Source organism: Gymnogyps californianus, chromosome 20 (assembly GCF_018139145.2).
Source record: "Gymnogyps californianus isolate 813 chromosome 20, ASM1813914v2, whole genome shotgun sequence".
Taxonomy (NCBI): Eukaryota; Metazoa; Chordata; class Aves; order Accipitriformes; family Cathartidae; genus Gymnogyps; species Gymnogyps californianus.
The window spans coordinates 10,536,224-10,558,482 of NC_059490.1; the positions used below are offsets into that span (position 1 = coordinate 10,536,224).

The 22,259-nt window shown below is 48.2% G+C and overlaps 1 long non-coding RNA gene across 2 annotated transcripts in view; it reads left to right on the forward strand.

Annotated features, from left to right (window-relative positions):
• Positions 1 to 22,259, forward strand: part of LOC127024498 (uncharacterized) — a 212,956-nt gene that overhangs the window by 55,785 nt on the left and 134,912 nt on the right. The window lies entirely within an intron of this gene.

Below are 22,259 nucleotides of genomic sequence, written 5' to 3' on the forward strand. Positions count from 1 at the left end.
CTCAGCATAGAGAAGGAAAACTGAGGCAGTCTGACAGCAGCTTCTTCTGGAGTTTGTATAGCAACTCAACAGGAGACCCCTGATGTCGTGGTATCTACTCTGATTCTTGTGATGAGAGAGGGCTATACCTTAATCAGCTTTAACACCAGGTTTAGGTGTTGCATAGGTATTAGTAAAACTCCTGGCAAATGTTGGAGAAGTTCTTAAGGAGGTCTGGATATGAAATGCTCTTCCACGGAGAAGTAATGGCGATGTGCTGCTTGATGTGTTGTTTTTAGACTCTGGCAATGGCTTCCACATGGCTTGTCTCAGGTGTCTGTGCCACCTTTCCCCATCTCCGCTAATCATTAAACCAGGTACAGGGCATACTAATTGCTTTGAAACTTCATAATAAGATGCTCTGGGTGAGAACAAAATGGGGGTCATTCTGAAAGCTGTAATGACTCACAACTTGGTGTGTGTTTGTAGATCGCACAACAGCAACAGTGAAAATAGATCGGCTAAAATAGCAGGTGGACACAGAGAGCAGATCCTTTCTGACTTTTGTTGGCATCTGTGACGTTGTAGGATGAGTTTAGGGGGAGTCAGACCAAAGCCCCTGGAATGGGGAACCCTCTCGGGACGGCCCCGTGGGTGCAGCTCTGGGGTGTGCACAGCCTGGCTGCCCTGAAGCAGTCGACAGCCACCACCGCCTCTGCCGCGGGAGGAGTGCTGGACCAATAGTTCTGACCTCATAAAACTGGATTGGAAATGCAGGCATGATTAACTTGCCATGGATTTATGTGGAATTAGTATGTGTTTCAACACTGGTGTTATAAATACAGGTTGCCCTCATCTAACCAGCAGGGCTTTACATAATTTCAGAAGGGCCCTCACAATGGCAGCTTTAAAATGACAAAGGAGGGAAGGAAGACCTGAGCACGGCAGGTACTGTATTAACTGCACCCCAAATCCTGCAGTAGGTTGTGTTGAGGGGAAAATGTATTTTTGAAGAGCGAGCCTGCGAAGCGGGAGAGGATGTCGGTGCCGAGCACGCGCTGTTCCACACAGTACGGCTCAGCTACAGGGGCTGAAACCACTCTGGGTACCACAGCCGTGCCTGACCTCCCGGGGGCTTTCACCTCATCCCCAACAGAGCCCGTGGCTCCGGGCCTGCCTTCGTGCTGTCGGACCTGTGAGCTGGCACTGTCTCAAGAGCTGTGAAATGCTCTCAGTTTACACAGACACCTTGTCTCTGGTTTCTATGAGTTTGCCCCGTTTTCCCCGAGGGCACCGCAGAGACCCCAGAGAAGTGACCTGCCTAAAGAGGCCGGGGAAGGGACCCTGTGTCCCACGCTTTAACCACAAGCACGTTCTTCTCTTTGAACTTCTGGCTGTGCTTTTCAGCCACGCTGCCTTGCAGTGCCAACTTGAAGTTTGCCCAGACCCAGAGGAAGGAACCTTCCTCACCACTTTTGGTTGTAGTATCAGTAACTCCATGCTCTTTAAGGCACCTCTGCAGGCTTTTTGGTTAATAATAACTTCTTGAACAGCAAAAATAAGCCAGCAGTGCCGGTGCAAGTTTACTCATACCACGCTGTTAAATGCTTGCTGTGCCATGTTAATTTTCCGATGTGCTTAATACGGCTAGTGAGGTGGCCGGCTTTATCCTGGGCCAGCCGCAGGCAGGCTTTAGTGGGACTGATCCTCGGGGACCTTTGAGGTGTTCACCCTACCTGCTTTGTATGTGATGATTTGTGGCTTTCAACCTGGCGTGTGCCGAGCCTCTGGGAAGGCAGGCAGTGCTCGCTGCAGGGCAGGCGCCCGCAGGAGCTCATCTTGTTGCAAGGGGCAGGAAGGCTCAGTTCTGGGATCCAAGCAATAACCCCCTCTGTTCAGCGCACGTGAAATCGGGGGCTCTGCTGAGGCGTGTGAGCTAGAGGAACGTGCTTTAGAGAGGAGACTCTGGTCTGTTCACGGTCTGGCTCACAGGCTAGCACTGCTTTCCTTTTCCAAATAATCTTCAGCATTAGAAGAAGAATCTTTCTTTGGCATCACCACATGACAGGTTGCCTCTCTGCAGAAGCACGGTATTGTGGTATGTTCAGGTGATGGTCCAAAAGCTGCCTTAGCTCTGGCTTGTACTGCTATTGCAGCAGTACCCTGGAAAAGATCCACTACGACTAAGAGGAGAGGGTCATGCTGGAGGGGGAATGGTGCTGGTGGTCATACGAATAAGCGCATCGCAGGAGATTGCCTCTGGTTTTTTTGTCTTTTTCCTTTGGATACTGATCTTCAGAGCTTCTGAATCTTTCAATAACTCATGTTTTAGGGCGAGTGCCAACCATCCAGACGAACTGCGGATGAAGGATCTATTTTTGCTTTAGCATATTTTTAACCTCTTTTTTTGTTGTTCCAAATGTATTCATGCCAGATTTAAAAACAAACAAAACCCACAAGGTGCCCAGTGAGACTTTTTCATTTGTTAATACCTGAAAGAAGCCTGCTATGATACAGGGACCCTCTTGTTCTCTTGGAATAAGTTACACAGGGAGTTGGTCAGGGCAAGCTGAGCTATTGAGCTAGGCAGGGACACGGCTGTGACCTGCCACCATGTGTGCTGCCCTCCCAGAAGGATGCCGGCATCCCACCTGAGACAGATTGCTCTCTGTCCTTCCTGGGGAGGGAGGTGAGATACCTTTAGTTAGGGGCATGTATCTGTATATAAACCTGGAAGAGCATAATTTGAAATTCTAATTGATACAATACAGAGCTTTTCAAACTGTTCAAAATTTGCATTTTGTTGCAGAGCAGGCTCAGCTGTGTGGTGGTTGTTATGATCTTTCACAGCACCCTAAGATGCCGGATATCTGAACGTCAGTGTGTGGGGGTCTATATAAACGGTTATATTTTGCGTGCTCAAGAAAAATATTTTTCTGGCATAATAGACAGGTATGTATCGTACAGTGCACGTAGAGCTTCCTTTAATGTGTCTGTATGTCAGTGTATGAATAGCTGTGTGATTGTACATATATGCAATATACCAGGCCTTGATTCTTTCATATGTTTAGTTTTCAGCATGAGTAGTGCAATTTGACTCTGTAAGGATATTGGTTGGTAGAACGAACATTAGAGATGGAGGCTGAGTGCGGTTTTAATTTTTTTCTTTATTAGCATCCTCTATATTATCACTCAGTTATGTAATCACAGATGTCGCAGGGATTTGTGCAGGTATCTTGTTAAAATACAGGCAAACAGCAACGCTGCCTCCACCAGTGCACTGAATCTGCAACTTCTGAGAGATGCTGGGGGCGGGTAGGTGAGGGGAGGAGAGGAGTGGTCAGTAAAATCCAGACTATTACTGAAAATAATCAGGAACAGTTGGCAACCCTGCTCCTGCATATTCGCCAAGTGCTTGGTGATTCAGCCCTTCTCCATTTTCAGGCCAATGCGGCCGTCACTCTGAATTATTTTCAGTGAGCACTTCTATATCTCATGTCAGTTCCCAGTTCGAACCCATCACCGAGTGTCGAGGCTGCGACGTGCTGTACATGCCGATGAGCATCCCCCCCTTCCCCTGCTTTGCTATTAACCTTTCCTTTTACCAGAGTTACCCCTTTGTCCTGCTGCAGTTTGCAGTGGCTGATAGAAGCAGCTGCCTGTGGCCAAACGAACATCACATTTACATTTTCTTTCTTGAACCAAAGAGTGAGACACAGAATTGCAGTAAATGATCTCCTCTTTCTCTTTTTACCTCCCCCCAATCGTCTTTAATGCATTGCCTAGAAATCTATTTCTTATCTAATTTTACTAGATGGATCAACAGGGCTGAGAATGTAACCCTTTGTCATCTATGGAAATCTTTTTATCCCATAAAAATGATTAGATTTGATGCAATTAGGATTATGAGGAGGTGGGGGGAGCCTAAGACAGTGTGCCTTGTCTACTGCTGTCTACTGACACATTAACAGCCTGTTTATTAACTGCTTTACATTTGGGCTACGAGCAATGCATTCTTATGCCTGATAAGCCCAGAGAAATGAGCGCGTGTGCCGATACGAAATGTGAGCCTCACTTTTTTGGCTGTCCCCCTCCCACCTCTCTGCATATGAATCTAGGAGGAGGGCTTTAACTTGAAACAAAACCCCAGCTGCTGGGAAGATGCTCGTTTCCATTTGCCACTTCTCTAAGTGGTGGCTTGTGTTTGTGTCTCGTCTAGCAGGGAATATGTGAACACAGATCGGCTCCTCTTCCCCGCTGCCCCCTCTGTAGCCCTTCGGATGGGTTTGAAGGGGGTTTGCACTAGAGGCAAACGCGTGTGTGTTGGCTTCCTCCTTACCCGACCTGGGGTTGAATTGCTCATCCTCTTCCACCAATGCTACCGTGCGATTCAGCTACGTCTTCAGCTTGGACATGTTCTTGGGGGAATTATAGCTTTAGTTTTGTGAGACAAGCCGCAACATTTTTTCCCTCTGACGCCGTCAGAAAGAGAATATGTATGGGTTATAAACCAAGACATTTACAAGCACGCCTTCCATGTCCTCTTTGGCTTGCCTGCGTTTCTCCCCGGGGTTGCGCTGCCCAGACTGTGCTCGCATAACCTGTCTAAGGGTCTGACCTGGCGTGAACACCGGTGGGTGCCTCCCAGTGCACAGAGCGCAATGGCATCAAAACAGAGGAGAACAAATCCTTCCCGAATCCACGGGAAAACACGGCAGGGTGTTCATGCCGAGCTCAGGGAAGTGTTTGGGTACTGCAGAGTGTCTGTGCATGCGTGCGTGCTGAGCTCTGTTGCAGCTCCTGCTGCCCACCCTGCCCCAGCCGTGTTCTCAGGGAGGTGGGGTGGGTGAGGACGTGGGATGTGGGGTCCCGGGGCCACACAGACACCAGCTGTGAGAGGGCACCCAAGTATGCTCTCCGTGAGGCTGTTATAGTCCTTTACATGCATCTTTTTCAAAAATTGCTCCTCTGTCTTCACCCGAGAACACGTGAGGAAAATTGCTCCTGAGCCTGCCTTTGCCTCTGTTTCCCTGTTTGATGTGAATAATAACCCTTGGCTGAGAGAGGACAGGATCTGAGTGCACACTGATACAGGGCTCAAAGAAAACTTTTATATAAAAACAAAGGAATAGATTTATTGCAGGTCCTAGGAATCAATCAATAAAACAAGGCTAAATAAATCTTATATTGCACAAACTTTGCATGTAGGCTTCCCACCTGAGCAGCCTCTCCATGCGAGAGGCATTAAGGTGCGTGCTAATGCTAAAGCTCTCCTCTGACACAAGTCAAAGGACAAAATCCAGCCTTTGTTTCTCATGATTGCCAGCACGGTGAGAATATTTCATTTCCACACATCTCTGTGTTACTTAATAGCAATGCAATTATTTTTCGTGGTTTTGTTTGCAGGTCACAAATACTCTCGTAACAGCGTAGCTCACCAGCCCCCTCCTCTCCACTTCTGCTGGTCATCGGCACTTAATTGCAGCTGGTTTCATGACTTTGTTTCAAGTTTCTAAAAATAACTTCAGCAGTAAGTTTAACAATAGCAGCTGCACACACCCCTATCTGTCACACTTTTTGCCTGCCGTGCAAATCGGATCCCAGCAGTGAGCAGAGCCCTGCTGCGTGGGCGCTGGCGCGGGGACAGCTGCCGCGCACGGCCAACGCTGCGAGCCGAGGCTGGCAGCGCTCGTGCCAAGAGCAGCCCTGATGCTGCTGACGCGCCGGGTTCAGAGGTTAGGAGATTGCTCCCTCAGGATACCAGGGAAACACAATGTTATAGCCCAGTCCTTGCAAGGCTTTATTTTAAAACTATTCTTATTTAACAACTTCCCTTTTAAAAATCAGCTTCTGGGACCTTTGGAGAGATTTGCCTGCCCAGAGCTCGCTCTGTCCCATGACCCAAACATGTCCGTGTCTTACGCTGATGAAGTTTTATGTTGTTTTAGTGGCAAAAGAAGACACAGATGACTTATTTTAGCAAAGGAGGCTGAATATTGGCTGTTACCTCTTTCTCAACGAGGAGAGGAAAGTCAAGCTGGCTCAGCTCCTTCCTCTGCAGTGGGCATTAGCAGCAGTCGGGGCAGTACTCTTCAGCAGATCTGGGGCTGCAGGTATTAAAAATACAACCGTCCCTAGGATTTTATGTTAAATGGGGTAAGGCTTGTGCTGTATTGGGTTAAGCCTGTATCAAGATCAATTCTCCTTTCTGTTCTCCTCTCTTTTTTTTCCTTTTTTTTTAATTCTGAACTGAAGAGATACTTTTGTTGGACAATGGTAATTCTCTCGCATTCCCTTGAACTGAATAGGTGCGAGGGAGCCCAGCAGCCTATGTGAGCACCTAAGAATCAAGGCAGTGACCTTGCAGTTTGGCACCAGCTTGCCCTGTATCCCAGCAAAGCCGTGGGATGGGGGGATGAGCGTGTATAGGAGCTGATGTTTATTAGCCTTTCTTCTTACTGGAGGGACAAATAGTCCCTTGTTATTAGGAGCAAAGCAGTGGTCCCCTGACTGGGCCACTGTGATCCAAGGCAGCAACCAAGACCTTGGTAACTTTAGCACGCGGGGCACATTTTGTGGTTTACAACTAATACTCAGCCTTGCCAGCGCTTTCACAGCCACTCCTTGTGCTCTAGATAGATAAGCCCAAATCCTTCATTTGAAATGCCAGTAGCAAGACCCTTGAAGAGTTTATGCAACGTCTTCCCCTCTCTCCTGCCCCGCTGCAGCTCCCTTCCCTCCGGGGAAGGTGAAGGCCCAGACTAAAGACATCTCGGATTCTAAATGTGCGAACGTTGTGCCTCCCCCCTTGACTTCCAATTGAAAAAGATTACAAATAATGTTAAATAATATAGTTTATAACCTCAGGGCTGTTTTCAAAGGTGTATAGACCAGTTGTCAACAGGCAGAGAGGTAGGGAAGGGAAGGGAAATTATAGGCTGCACAAAAGAGGAAAGTAAAAGTGAAAGCTCCATAAAAGAAAGTGGAACTATTATGGAGCAAAATGCCAACTCATTACAAAACAGCCAAATAAGAGAGAAATACAGCTTTACCCGTAATAGCAGTTTACAAGGGAACATTGTATTGCAACATAACGGTGGTGCTATAATTTGCTCTAACAACTCCAATTATGCCTTTTATTGATTTGGCAACACATTTAATAGGAGTAGCCACACCTCTTGTGTTACAAATCATTAAAGGTGTTGAACAGTGTAATTTTAAAATTGTCCTTCTCCTACAGATGTCAGTGTGACAGCATAATTTCCCCTGATTTCTGCTATGTAAACAGTGCGTTACAGTAATTTCCCCCTTACAAAGCAGAAATGTTGTCAGCCTGGGTTTTTTTGTGCAGAAACATCCATTTAATATTTTCCCCCCAGTCTATTCTCCTAATTGCTGGGTTTTTTTCCCTTTTTCCTCTTTCTTTTTTTCTTATCTTTGGAAAATAAACATGCTGTTTTGCCATCTTCTACAGCAACCTTAATTGCTACTTAAATCTTCAATATGCACTTAACATTGGGGAGGTAAACCCCTTTTGGTTCAATTCTGTTCCACTTCACTCAAGTAGCATTTCAGAGCTGGTTAAAAGCCACGTATCTCCTGGTAGTAATTTTGACAGGTGATCACAATTCCAGTACCGGTTTCCTCGCAGAACTCGGAAAGCATCTCGGAAAAGAATCAAAACTTTTAAATCTTTGTTTTCTTTCCACCACAGGGGATCTAAATTTTGCATAGGAATCAAGGAGAGACCTCGCTCATGCTCGAAATATAGGCATTTAGATAGTAACAAGGCTTTGAGTGGCCTCTCTGTGCAGGACTGGGCTCAGTAGCCAGGTCTGCCTTCCCTAGACCCCAGAACAAAAGCTCGGTTTTAGGAAAAGCAGGACAAGATGTATGACAGGGCAGGACTTGACATTTACGCTGCTTAAAAGCTGAGGTGGTGTTTCTCAGGCTGGCAGAGGATGGTGGGTCGAGGATCTCGCTAAGCCATGCAGAGACCTTTTCTGCTGGCCTTTGCTCCCAGAGCTGGAGCGCAGGGTGAGCCAGGAGGATGCATTTTCCTGCTTGCAAGCTCCAGCAGCCCTTCGGTCCCAGGGCAATGCGGCTGCAGGGCTCGCGGGGGACCAGGCAGACAAAGAATGTGTTTCCCCTCTCTCTTCAAGCACATGCAGGCGGTGACGTGTGTAAATGAACCTGACAAGCTCTTTGAAAAACAAATAGAGGCCACCAACCAAGCTTTTGGCACGCCAACATGCCACATGTTTACACCAAAAGTGCCACATTGCCCTGTTTGCCCGCTCCGAGCGCCTGGCCCCCGGGCAGCAGCCGAGCGGTGCCTGTCTGCATTTGTCTGGCTCCAGCAAACTGTCTCATTAACAGCTGTGTGGAGAAGCAGGGGGGGGGAAAAGGGAAGAAGGAGGGGGGAAAAAAAAAAAACCAACCAAACCCAACCCTGAGGAGGGTGACATTTTTCACGCTGGAGTGAGTAAAGCAGCTCTGTGTCCTGCTGCCAGGGCTGACCCCCGTCCCACCCCATCTGGCAGCCCCAGAACAAAGCGCCGCGAGCCGACCCGGCTGGGCTGACACCAGCCACGCACCCGCCCGCGGATGGGCGGCCAGCTCTGCCCAGAGGCTCTTTGCCACATTTCACACGTACGTGCGTGCGGCCTGAGGCGCCAGACGGAGCTGCCGGGTTCTCCTCTTCCTCGGCTGCCTCACGTTGATTCGGGTTAAGGCAGGGTGCGTATGAACACCCCGGCCAAGGCTCTCGGGTGATGGTGGCTGCTGCTGGAGGAGAGAAGGTCCCATCAGTCGGACAAGGCAGGGTGCAGCCACCATCGCCATAAAGCAAAAGACTGACCCACGGGGCTCGCTCTGCTGCCCGCGTTCGTGGGATGCCGTGGTGCTGGAGGCGGTGCGGCCGTGCAGGGCTGTCTGGGCGCGAGAAGCTCAGGGTTTGGAAGGCTTCGGGTTTTTGGCCATCCCAGCCGTGCGTGGCTCGGTGCTGGGACATGGTGCGTGGAAACACTTCAACATCTGGAAGGCTTGCCAGCCAAGAGGGCTGGATTGCAGCAGTCATTGCCAAGCAATCTGCAGGTGCGTGAAGAAAAACAATGTCTAGCGTCGGCCAAACAAACCCCTATATAATTACCACCCGTGCCTGGTGATCTTAAATTAAACCGGAAGCCGTAGCTTTGGCTCCAATGGAATCTGGGCAAATAATTAACTAAGAGTGACTTTATTGGATTAATTTAAACTTGTTTGTGGAAATTTGGCGAGCAAAGCTGCTGTTGGTTTTCTCAGATGTGTAAATGCATTTCTAAATAACTCCTGGGCGTAGGCTGGTGCAGCAGCGGAGCGTTGCATGTGGGTTACTGACCCTTCCCCAGGAGCGGAGCAGGGTCAGATTTCTGGCACTAGCGCTGCGTTTCTGTGGATTAAAAACTGCTTTTTCAGAAGTTTTCCATAGATCCTTGTACGAAATACCCTGCTTATGCAAATGTCCGTTAGGGTGGGGATGGAAAAGGACTGGGGAAAAAAGTGTTAGCGAGGACGAGAGAAATCTGTTTTAAAAAACGAGGAAGGACTTGGCTGCAGAGGCAGGGGAGGACGGGGTGCTGGCTGCCTGTCCCGGGCCAGCCGGAGGGACGTGGTGTGCGCTGCCAGCACTGCCATCTCGCGCTTCTGCTTTCTGGAGAGCTTTGGTTCATCACGGGACCGCTGACAAGTGAAAAACCAGCTGAGCCTCTGGCTGCTGAGCACACACTGTAGGTGACAACAAGCTGGAGTAGGGAGGAGCGTGTTTTGAAGAACTAACAGCAGCCGAGCTTTGTAACAGCCTCGTGTATCTAGTGTTGGGTAAGGGGGCCGATGCACTGAGCAGATGAATAATTTGCCTGGGAAGACAGTGGCAAAATTAAAACATAATTCTCAGAAGGCATTAAACTATTGTTTCTTCCAAGAAGTTTGGCTGCGCTAAAAAAGCTAATACAATGGGCTTTCACCCCTTTTAGTGAACAACATCCAAGTCCTCTCAGGCCCAGCGGTGTCTTTGTGAAAGGAGAGCTGGCGGGGTGCTAGAGGGAGAGACGCAGCTGGGGCGGGGAGCAGCAGCGTGGTCTGTGCTGGGACTCAGGCTGATGCGGGGGCTCCGAGCGTGGTATTAACTCCAAGCTTTTCTGGGAAGGAAATTTGTTTTGCTAGAACTAATCATTCACATGCATTTTTCATTAGCGTTATTATCCCAAAGAAAGGCTGCTGTAAAGTGCTTGCAAGGAGAGGAGATATTTGTTACCTCTAGGGGAATTTTACAAAGGGAGAAGGAAGGAGGGGAGTGGAGCTGAATAGCAGCTCCTGTTGGTATTCTGGTGTGATGCCTCTGAACTGATCTTCCCAATCAGCTCAGACTTAATACCAAAGCCTGCTCAAATATACAAATCGTAAGGAAAGATTTCAGCGGGTTTATATAGCTTGGTTTGCCTACGTCTTCTCTGGATGGAAATTGTGAATTATTTTGCTCTTCCTGGTTTATACAACTGTTACCGGTGAAAATTATTCCACGTGCCAGGCCCCTTGTTGTTTGCCAGGTTTGTGTTGGATGTGCCAGGCGTGTTGCAGGCCAAAAGGGAATCCAGGAGGGCTCCTCTATGACTGCTTTAATGGAAGCAGAAAGCAGGAGCACAGTGCATCTGTCTCTCTTCCTTCCCCCCCCGCCTTCTTTTCCTTAATGCATTCTCCTTCAGGATAGTCAGGAGATCCAGGTGCATTTTTAAACTATCATGGGAGAGTCGAAATAGGGTGGCAGGCACTGAGGGGACTGGGAGCATCTCTGACCAGAGGGACTTGGGTGCCGAGTGAGGTGGATATGCAACAGGGTGATAAACTGGAAGAATACGACCTGCTGGGTATGGATATCGAATTCCCACCACCCGCGGCAGGGACTCGGCACCGCCTGCCTCGTGCAGCGGCTTCTGCGAGCGCGGTAGGAGCCCGAGCGGTGAACAGCCGAGGAGAGGTCCCCAGGAGGGGAGAGGAGGAGATGGATGCGCAGCACAGTTTCTCTATAAATGTATAGCGCAGCGTAGGTAATTTAAAAATAAGAAAAAATTCTCTTGGCTTAGTGAGGAATCTCCACCTCAGTGTGGATATAAAACAAATTAGCTGTGATGTAAACATGAGAGGCTGCGGCTGTGATTGCTGGTGGAAGGGTATAGAAAGTAGGGTGATTCCTCTTTTCATAATGATTTTGGTTCCATTTAAGTTGGAGATCAGATGCTCCCCAGTAAAGATATAAATTATAAAGGCACTAAACTTCAGTACCAATAAGCTCCCCAAATTTATTTGCATTTGTTATCTGGCAGCTTCATTTACAGTGAAGAAACTTCCACTGTGGATCAGATCTTTTTAATATTTCCTCATAACTTCCCAGTGACAATCAGTTTTTCCATTAGGAGAGATCAGACACATAAGTAATACTGAGAGAGCTACATGAATACCAAGTCATTCATTAGGAGCAATGCCACTGCCATGAATGTTGAGTGAATAGACAGTGAGGGGACACTGAAAATTAAAGGTTATTCTAGGTTCATTAACTTCTGCACTCCTTTCTAAAACAAAACCTTGGGTGAGAGCAGCCTTTGACTCCTAAACGGGATCTCCTTGTCCCCTAATTTAAAAAATATTAACATCGTTTAACTATTTCCCCTTCCTGCTTAATATGTGCAAGAAAAAAAGCGTTTGAATTAATGTTCATGGAAGTGACGAGCACAGGCAGAACATCTGCTTTGCTTTCCTTTCACCGTGAAGCCTTTCTATGCACCTCTGGCTTGATCTGCAGCACCTTTTTCTTGTATTAATTAGCCACGAGGGCTTTCTGGCTCCTGGAGCCAGAAGCAGGTCCATCCTGCTGGCAGCGGGAGCCTGCGATGCTCCCGGGTGGGTTGCACGTTCTCTGACCACCCTGTGCCCTGGGGCAGCCGCTGCAGCTGGGTGCTGCGTCCCGCAGTGCCAAAGCGGCTCCCGTTTGGCTTATCTTAGTATCCAGGGAGGCACAAACCTCCCCATCGCCTCCTCACTCCCGCATCCCTGCCCGGTACGGCGGTTTGGGACAGCGCTGATATGCCTGCCTCGGGCGCCCGTGGGTGAGCAGCAGGCAGGGCTTGTGGGTTATCTGCTCTAAATGCCAGTCTTGATTCTCAAAGAAGGATCCTGAGCGCTGTATCCTAATCCCTCTCTTGTCCTCCTTGGAAGTGTTGTTTAAAATCAGCCTACAGCAGTGTATAGGGGAGTCTAATGCAGCCATTAATATCACGTAATAGTTGGATAACAGGTCCTCAGTGTTGAAATAGAATGTTTTTAACTGAAACACGCTTTCCCCTGCTCTCTGCTCGTGTACTTAACCAAATTGGCAGAATCCCCCTCCTCGGAGCCGTGGATGAGGCTATTTCAAACAGTGTTTCTAAAGTCCTTGGTAATTCCTGGATGGAGATATGGGAGAGTATCTCTCAGCAGCTCGCTCTAAAGCCAGGAATAATATTTCTTCCTTACAAAGTCTTATGTTTCTACTATTTTATTCTGATTTTCTGTTTGTGTACACGATCTGTCTAGCCAAACAAAATAATTAAACTGAAAGTAGTTTGGTGCCAAAAGTAGTTTGTCTCTGCTGTGATCTCAAAGGCAGCAGATGCAATAGGTAGGCTAGGGGCTGATATGTGATGGTGGTGGATCTTGGAGCCTGCAGAGAAAATGTCAGTCGGGTGGTCAGAAGGAGCAAGCTGGTCCCGTGCTATTTTCATCCCAGGCACCATAACATAGTTATGCTTTCCTGGGCTGGTTTTTTTAAGCCTTTGGGTTATTTTCCTGTAAATGTCACTCATGTATGAGTGATATTGATGGGTGACGTGCAGATTGGTTAAGGACCAATAGACAAAACGGAGTCTTTACATACGGATTGGCATGTGGGAGGAAAGACTGCACAGTCCAACCCATGATTGTTTAGATCATTTGTTAATCCCAGACAATTATTACCCCGAATATATGACCACTTTGGTGACGGAGAAGAGTGATTATCGAGTTCCCAGGGAGGAGCTTTTGTTTGGAAGTGAGGAGTAGAGGTGCTGTGTAAATGGTCTTAAGGGAAATCTGATGCTGAAGTTGCCTCGCTATTATTTGCCTCTTCCTCTGGGCCTTTGTTTTTCTGGATTTGCTTGTTTAGTTGTGCTTGTTGCGGTAGTTGCAGAGCAGGAGTTATCAATGGACTCTACGGGCTGGTTTGCCCATCTTGATTCGGTCTCCAGAACTTAAGCCTTGATTTAGGAAAGCTCCGAAGCCGTTTACCTCTGTCTCCCTCTAGCATGGAGTTAAGCGCATCCTTAAGTTCGTCTCCTTCCCCTGGGGCACGTGCGGTGCCTTCCGCTTCCCCCCGGGGAACCCCCAAACGCGGGATGCTGCAGAAAATGCTCGCAGAGCGGAGGTGACTTTCAAAGGCACCGCAGACGTGGTGGCCCGGACAAGGTCAAAGCTCCTTCCCGCCGTGCCCGAGAGTCTCCATCACCTTCCTCTTGTGGAGGTGGAGGAAATATCTCGCCAGCCCCATCGCATGCAGCGTGGGCAAGCGGCTGGGCTCAGGCGCTGCGTTCCCTCCCGCCTGGCCCCTGTGCACGAATTTCCCCGGCTTCCTGGGCTATGGACCTCCTGACTCGACTGCGTGGCAAGGAGCAAGATACAACCATGTTGTACTTTTGTTGCAGAGCCTGAATCTGTGTTCCTGCAGGGAGGGGGGAAGAAGCCTCACATTTTATTTTAATTTCTCCCCCCCCCCCTCCCTACACGGGTTAATCTGTTTAGCTTTTTAACCTGTGAGCCGAAGGAATTCTCAGCCACCGACAATGGGAAGCTTTTGAGCTGGGAATGGGGGAGGTGGAGAGGAGAGAGGATGGGGAAAACGTATGGGAGGTGGGGCTGGCTGGTGAGATAAAATATCCTCCTGAATTTCTGGCTGGAAAATTATGCTGATGGTGGAAGGCGAGAGGTTAAACTGAGGCAGAAAAGTTTGTGTCAGCCCTTTTTTGATTTCTCCCTTCTACAATTGCCACCTCCTTTTCTCTCCTTTCTCCCCCTCGCCCCACCGTACCGTACCCCCTCCCCGTTTGGAAAGAAGGAGGTTTGCTGTCTTTGTATTTTAACTGTAGCAAAAAGATTAAATTGTTTACGAGCTGCAAGCCCGGGCTGCCTGGATGAGCTGGGAGAGACAAAGATAGACAGTCTAATTCTCCAGTGTACTTTGTGCTTCCGTCCCCCTGCGCTGCCACTAATTCTTTTATCTGGCCCCAACACTCCAGGCATTATGTGCATTCATAAAAAAAAAAAAAAACTAAAAAAAAAACCACCCTAACTGAAGCAGGCAAAATTACTGTTCTCTGCGCTTTACCTCCGATAACAATCTCTTGAATACTGATTACTTTTTTTTTTCCCCAACACAAAGCGACCAACACAAGTTGGTCTTTAACCCTTTATCTTTAGCAAGCAGAAAGACACGAGGAACATCTTACTCAGTTGGAAAAAAAAATAGCATACAGAAGAATTACTGTTATCTCCTAGCCAGAAGAGGAACAGCAGAGATAAGAAAAGCCTGAAGAATTAAAAGGAACGTTGCATTTGGGCTGTAAATTCGTGCTGAAGCTGGTTCTATTTGTCTGTCACTAGGGTTCATAATTTTTCGAGGTTGTTTTGATAGACTTATTGTGAAGACTGCATAGAAAACTCATCAGCATTTGTTGCCTCTGAGCATTATTGTCAGTGGTAACCGCATGGTTATAGACTGGAGGAAGATAATGGTTGAAGTATAAAGGAGATAAAGGCAAAACCTCTTCTCATTAAGGGCTATCTCCACCTCTGCAGACTCTACAGTATTGAGTGACTGGCGCTAGTGCATTGGGCATAAATTATAGCAAAAAAACTAAAGGCAGCATCATTATTTCGAAAAAGTTATAATGACATGCCACAAGCTTAAGACCTATTTACTCCAAAGACTGACAATAAATACAGAGGGAGCTTACTGTGGAGTGACCAGCGCTGCCTTCCTATCGATTGTACCCCCATGCACATCTGCCTGCGGGTAGGCTGCTCCAAAAAGCAGCGTGGCCCTCGCCACGCCGCGGAGGGGATCAGCTCCAACCTCTATTGTATGTACAAACCCCAAAGCCCAATTGTTTCCCGCTGGGTAGCAGCCCTGACGGAGGCCGGGGAAGGGGACTCATCCTCACCTCAAATCTCTGGAGCAAAAAATGTCATTTTTGTTGGAGTTTCAACTTCTGCTTTGGGAAAACCCACCCTGGCCAGAGCTTTCCCTGGAGGGTTGTGCTGAGACGGTGCAGTCGGAGTAACCTGAAAAGGTGAGACAGGACAGGGCGAGTCTGTCCCGTGCAGGTGGTGGTGTCTTCACCGGTGCTGTTGCATTGCTTCCCTGCCCTTTCGATTTTATTTTTTCCAGATTGCTGTCCTGCAAAGGGATAAAAGTCTCCTTTCCGTTGCTCTTTCTAGGTGCTCCTCTTTTCCCTTTTCCTCCTCAGTTGCCTACAGTTTGATCTTTTTACCTTCAGCGTGGTGGGGAAAGAATTATGTTCAAATTCAAGCCAGGTCCACAGCAGGTAAAGCGCACTCCTTAAGTTGTTTTTACTAGGCAAGCTTGTAAAAACCACTCTGTACACCTGTAACACTGACTACCTGGAGCTTTCACAGGTACTTTCTAAATTGGAATTAGTTTCCAATGCCCCTCTGAGGAGGAGGAGGAGAATTTTTTGCAGTTGGAGAAACTGAGGCCCAGAAGCTGGGCGAAGCTGTGAAGATTTGCTCGCGATGCCTCGCTTTGCCAGAGCCCGGTCCCAAAGCCCTGCTTTAATAACTAAACCAAGTGCCTTTTTAGTGATTGTGCTGGATTAGCGGCCCTAGAGGCTCCTAATCTGCTATCCATATGGCACATGCAGGGCAAGGATCTACCCGCTGATCTTCCATTGTATTTCAAGGCTGATTAGATGGGACAGTCCCCCGAGATCAAAAGCCAGTAGAGTCTCCCCAGCCCATTCATTTTAGATTTGCTACTGCAGTGCCCAAAAGGATGCAGCTGCCCTTGCTGCTTCTCTCTCCCTCTGCGCCGTGGACCACGAAGTGCTGTCCTCTGTGGGTCAGAGCCCACTCCACGCTCTCCTGACATTGCTAAAGTCATTTTCCATCACGGTAGCAGGATGGCTCGGTGGGTAGGAGGAGCGGTCGCTGCGATGAGCGCTCAGCAGAATACAACCCTGCGAATGGGGCAGTCGTGGCACGTCAGGACAGGGCAGCAGCTTGCTGGGGGTCTCTTGGAAGTGCTCTGGCATTGCAGGCTTCCCAGTAGCTCTGCAGGCATGGCGGCATCCCTGCCGAAGAACCAACCGTGGATCTTGGTGCGCTTGCGTGAGGGTGTAGAGCTGGTCTTGTACGGTCCTGACAAAGTGCAGCTCGCGCTGCGGGGAGAGGAAGGATGCCACTGCCATTCCTCCAGCTGCGCCTGGAAGGCAAGGCACGCGATAGCCCTGGTATTTGTTGTTTAATCAGGTACGATCAAGCAGGTGCCTAGCAGCGGATTGACTCCATCTATAATTCTGGAAGAAAATTGTGAGGAAATGTGAATTCTGGTTTCATTTCTGAAGCTTCCCAGTGAAATAGTGCCTAGTCTGCAGGGAGATAAGAAGAGCAATAAGGCTGTTGCACTTGATTTGGAGGTTGTTCTGCTGTTGTCACCAACTTATTGATAATTTTGTGTCTCCCTACAAATCAAGGCAGGCCGAAGAGTCGGTTGTTGATACCTGGTCTGCGTTCCCGGCTTCAGCTTTGTCATCGGCCCTGAAATTAGATCGTGGGTTTGGTCTCCAGTTCAAAAGCAAAGTTGTGCGAGCTCTTTCTGACAAACCTGGGGTTGAAACGAAGGGGCGGTTGAGCATTTGCACTGGTTTCGGGGACAGTGCTGGTTTGGGGCTAAGTAACGGTGTGGAGGCGTTGCAGCTACCGAGCATGAAGTTGTTGGGATCAGGGCCTTAACGAGGCCGGTGGGGCAGCGTTCCCCACCACTGCGCGGGCACCGCTGCTGGAAGCAGACATGCGATTAGATGAGGATTCGGGCATTTGGGCGAGAATTAAGGGAAGCTCAGGAATTTCCTTGCAATGCCTTTCCTGGGATGATTGGCAGCGGGAGGGGAGGAGGTTGCTCTGTAGATGCAGTGTTTGTGTGCCTGTCCTGAGTGGGCTTTCCAGATCGGTGATAACCCCAGGGTTGGCTGAAGAAATGTCACTCTAAATACAGGTATCGACCTCAATAGCAATATTTTCATTTCATAGTGTGAAATGCCAGCAACGATATCTACCTGACGGTTCACAGATTATAATATCTGTTCCTTACCAACATGGGTACAAGCCTTCCATTCAGGCTTACAATAAATACAAACACGGGTTGCAGTAATATTTCATTTTTGATGGTATAGCCGTGGGTTTTGATTATATAAATCAGGCTTTAGAAAAGGAACACAGCTTTGTGACTGACTGAATAAATAAGTAAATGCAAATGTAAAAGTCCTTACAAATAATAATAATAATAATAAACCCCACAGCTTTTGAATGGACATTCAGGATCAACTAGAAAACATTGCACTCTTGGTGTGAATAGGAGAAATCAGTTGGGTGCAGCATGCAGGCGGGTTCCTGATAAACTAATGCTCCTTCACACAATTTACAATCCAACTGAATTCATTTGCATGACAAAATTGGCTCGGGTATTCATGTGTTGCAGCAAGACAAGTGTAACATTACAAAGAACAAGTAACCATGGGGAAGGTTAATGCAGACAATAAGGAAATACAATGACATGAATCGGGTTCTTCTTTTGCCAACCTTTTATCTGAAATAGAAAAATAACAAGCTCCCACCCCCCATTCCTTCTTGGGAATAAAAGAGTTGTTTTGTGGGGAGGGAGGGATAAAATGTACAAAGTTGGTACATAAAGATCTGTAATTTCCCTTTTTCTACCTCATGGATTTGAAACGTGTGCATGTGTGTGCAAGGAAGGTGGGAGAGACGAAGGACGGCGTATCGTTATTTTGGAGTAGGTGAGCAGGTTGATGTGACATGCAGCCAAACGGAGTTGATCCGTCGGTGAAGGACACGTGGCTGGTAGCTGTAGTTGAACGGCTCGGGTAGTTCACTGCCATTGTGTTGAATCCTGTCCTCTTGTAGCAGAAAACTTGAGCTCTGTCAGCTCAGATGTAGCTCAACTGGAATGAGCTTTGCAGGACACGGGGCGCTAACTTCTCTGGAAGACCTGGTGGGTGTCGTAATGGCAGTCTGAAGGTGCTGAGCATTTTTTTGCAACTCAAGGAGCTACCTGGATACCTGTATGGGAGTGGGCATCTTCCGAAGATCACATTCCCAGCTGGCCTCTCGGTACTTGAAAATCCAGACTGCTGTATAGGCTTCTCTGAATGCATAAGATTTTTTTCCCCATGTGAGTGTGAGTCCACGTGAGACTACTCTGCCATTAGGCACATGATGCTTGGTGATAATATATTCAGGGTTTCATCTGGAATGATGTGGACAGAAGTCTTCATTGCAACCTGAAAGCACATTATTAGGGTTGTTTGTTTTTAGTTAAATTAATGTTAAAAAAAAACCCCAAACCAACAAACTATAAAAGGTGGAGAATATGTTAATTGTTTCCAGGCATTTTGGTGATTAGTTTTACTTTGCAGCTTAGCGTTCTGAGGACTTTCCCTTAAGGCTCAAAGTGTAGTTTATCCCTCAGTAGGTATCAAACTATGCAGAAATCATAAGCTCAGGCATCACCTTGCCTAACGTGAGCACTTGAAAAGTTTGGCAGCCAGGGCTAGCTCCTCATCTTGACTTCTTGTATAGTTACGGGCGGACAGTCTCAACCTGTCTCACCTGTCCTGGACTCCTGGCTTCGAGTGGGATGAATCTCCGCTCTTGCAGGGTCTGTGTTCGGTGCAGAGGCCGCACAGCCGGAAAGCTAGCACGGGGCTGCAGGCTTGCAAAGCTGCTCTGGTTCTAGTGGTCTGGAAACTTGCATCTGCACGGGAGCAGATGGTTCCTGGGAGCACGGTTTGGTGCACACCGAAATGGTTTTGGTAGCTCCTAGGTTGAAGAGCTGCCTGCAGAGCCAGGGAGGAGGAGAGCTGAGGGTCAGCCTTGGAGGGCTTCCCCTGGGCTCACAGAAGTCTCCGCTCCTGGACACTGTGGTCTGATGCTGCCCTTAGCTCACAACTTCACTTACGGTTGCTAGCACTGTGCAAACCTCTTGCAGCAAGAGAGGCTACGTTAAGTGCAAATTCTAATTATTCCAGCCCAGAATTGCTAGGAGAGAAGAGCTGTGCTGGCTAATTGGCTAAATGCTTAGTGCATGGGGGAAGCTGTCTGGGAACAAGGACCACGTCACTCTCGGCAAGCAGACGGCATCGTTTTCCTCATTGTTCTCGAGCTGGAGTGCTGAGCTCCCTTTCCAGCCGGGATTAGAAGCTCTGACATAGGCACTCACTAAGTACAAGGGCCCCTCTTTAGATCAGCTTTGCTCAGCAACGCAGCAGGCTTGTCCCTCAATTGCCATCTGCAACAAATCTGTAACAAGTTGACAAACGACTAATTTTAATTTAATCTTTCAGTTTCCAACTTAATGATGGAAAAAAAAAAAAGCAGGGGAAGGCAGTGCTCACCCGCATCTTCCCTTCACACCGTTCACTCAATGGGGGAGTTTCAGTGCAAAAATGGTTAGGAGCGCAATAAGAGCCTTACATTTTTGAATTAAATTTAACCCCGGGGTGCCACTGCTTCAGAGCCTTTGGAGGCAGAGTTGTAAATCATGGCAGCAGATTCTGCTTCTGATGAGCACTTCCCATCATGATGACATTTAAACTATTAATTAATTAGGAGAGAGCAAGATGAGAAGATTTGGAATTCTCCCCTTTGGATAATTACTGTCGAACACATTTGTTACTGTAATGAACGAACAGGATGTGACTTCAGCCAGCGCGTTCTCCCTGCGTGTGTGTTCACATTATTATTTCAGCCTGCCTTAAAAGGAGAAAGAGAATATTTTTTTTCCTTGCAACCATAAACAGGGGGGCATTTGTGGTTTTAGCATTTTGGCAAAGCTGTCGTTGGGAAGGAGGAAAAAGATGAGAGCGAGCGTGACCATCAGATACACCGAGACCCAGAGCCCGGCGGGCGCGCTTGGGTCCTCACAGTGCAAATCTGACTTGTGACTTCCAGTTGGGCAGCTTTAGGCCATTCATCCTCTTACCAAGCCCACCAAAGCCGGTGGCAACCTCCCTCTTGAAACTTGCTTTGAAAAGAGATCTTGAATCAGGTGCACGCAGTGGACTCCTCTGGCACGGGCTGTGCGGTGGGAGCCTGAGTATCCTGGTGGTCCCTAGACACGCTGCGCGTCTGATCAAGGTCCTTTCCATGAACCCTGGAAGAAGCTGTGAAGTGGACACTGTCGGAGACTGAAGCGTGACAACCAAGATCTCATTGGGCTTTGCCTGTGCTGGGAGCTGTACTGAAGCTCCACCAGTGCTGCCCTCCTTCGCAAGCTGTCCTTCTCGCCTTCTGTTCAGGAAGACTTTTGAAAGCTTCCCTGTTTTTCCCCATTTCCACAGGATTTTGTCCTCTCTAAAGGCAGAGTCACGACTCACTTATGGCATCTCTGCTTCCTGCTAGCAGAGATCCTTGTTTACTTCGCCAGTGTTAATATGCCCTTTCGCAGATAATCAATCTTGCTTGGCAGGATCAATTAAAATGAAGTGGGGATGCTCCACGTACCTTGGTCTGGAAATTTAACTCCAGTTGTACTCCCACATCTAAACCTACATTTGCAGAACTCCTGGGCTAGATTATCACCATCTCCAGTGACTGTAACAGCACTAATGATTTAACAAAAGGCATACGTTCGTATTGGCTCTTAGAGGGTAGTTTAATTACAATCATGAGTAATGTGAAAGGTTTAGGCAGAACCTCTTTACTGAGGACGTTGGCTATGAGAGTATCAGCAAGAAGCTTTGTGTCATGTAGGCTGTCATCATCTAAACACCTTTTTGCCCACAGCGCTGGGACACTATAGGATGTCCGAGTGGGTGCAGCGAGAACCTGCAGCACTGGGGAAGCTGGGGCTGCTCGTGCGGGGCTGGGGTCCCCTGATGCCCTGCGATAGAGAGCCTGTGGGTGTGCTGGTGCTGGGCTTTGAGTCACTGGAGCTCCCCGAGAGCTCCCAGGCACTCCAGGAGCCTGGTTTTCCAGAGGAGAGTGCTCTCTCGCTGTCTTTACCTGCAACGGCTGGCCCTAGAGAATTCTCCTCAGGTGAACCGATGATTTTTTGGCGGAGAAATATTTACATTTCTTATTTTAAGCAGAACTGTCTCTAGGTACTTCTTTTTCATCTTACTCATTTTAACCTTCCAAAGAGAGTTTTTTTTCCTCCTAGATGTTTCCATGACCTATTGATATTTTTCTGTTTAAATGTCTCTGTTCAAAGTTGTCGTGGTGATTCTTTGGTGTCCTACATGAAGTGAGTTTGGGCTCCCTCTAAATTCCTGGTGTATAAATATCCACCTTGAAAGAACTGCTATGCTTTAACCTGAATACGTGCCGTCTATAATCTCTGTGGGCTCCGACCTTCAGGGCTGCTCTCACCAGTGCAGACTCTGCTCAGTGATTAGGGAAATAAGGATGTGGATGACTTGAATTTTTTTCATTTGCCAAATTTTCCTTAATTGCTGCTGCTGTTCTGGAGCAGAGAGTTGAGCCTGGTCATTAGGTCTAGCCTAGCCATGCGCAGCGCTGTGCAAGATTTTGCTAGAGGAGGGTTATTTTCCAATGCCCTTGACTTGACAAAGGCAAACCTTTGGCGTGGAGCTGAGGGGATACGGGGCTGTTAGCCGGGCTTGCGTCGCCTCGTATCTCATGGTCAGATTGGCAGAGCTGCCATTTAGCCTCTTGCGAACATCTCGTATAAACACGAAAGCCCTTGCGTGTGTGAGAGCATGCGTGGCGTTGCAGGCTACGGCAGCGCTTTGCTTGTGGTCGGTGAGCAACGACCCTGATGGGACATGAGCAGCTCTGCTCTGCCCGCTCCTGCGGGATCCGGCTCCTTCCTTCGGCCATCCAGTGAATTCACAATTATCGCTCCTGTAGCCTAGGGAAGACACTGGGGATCGTGGGGGTCTGCTGCCTCTGAGCTTCACCTG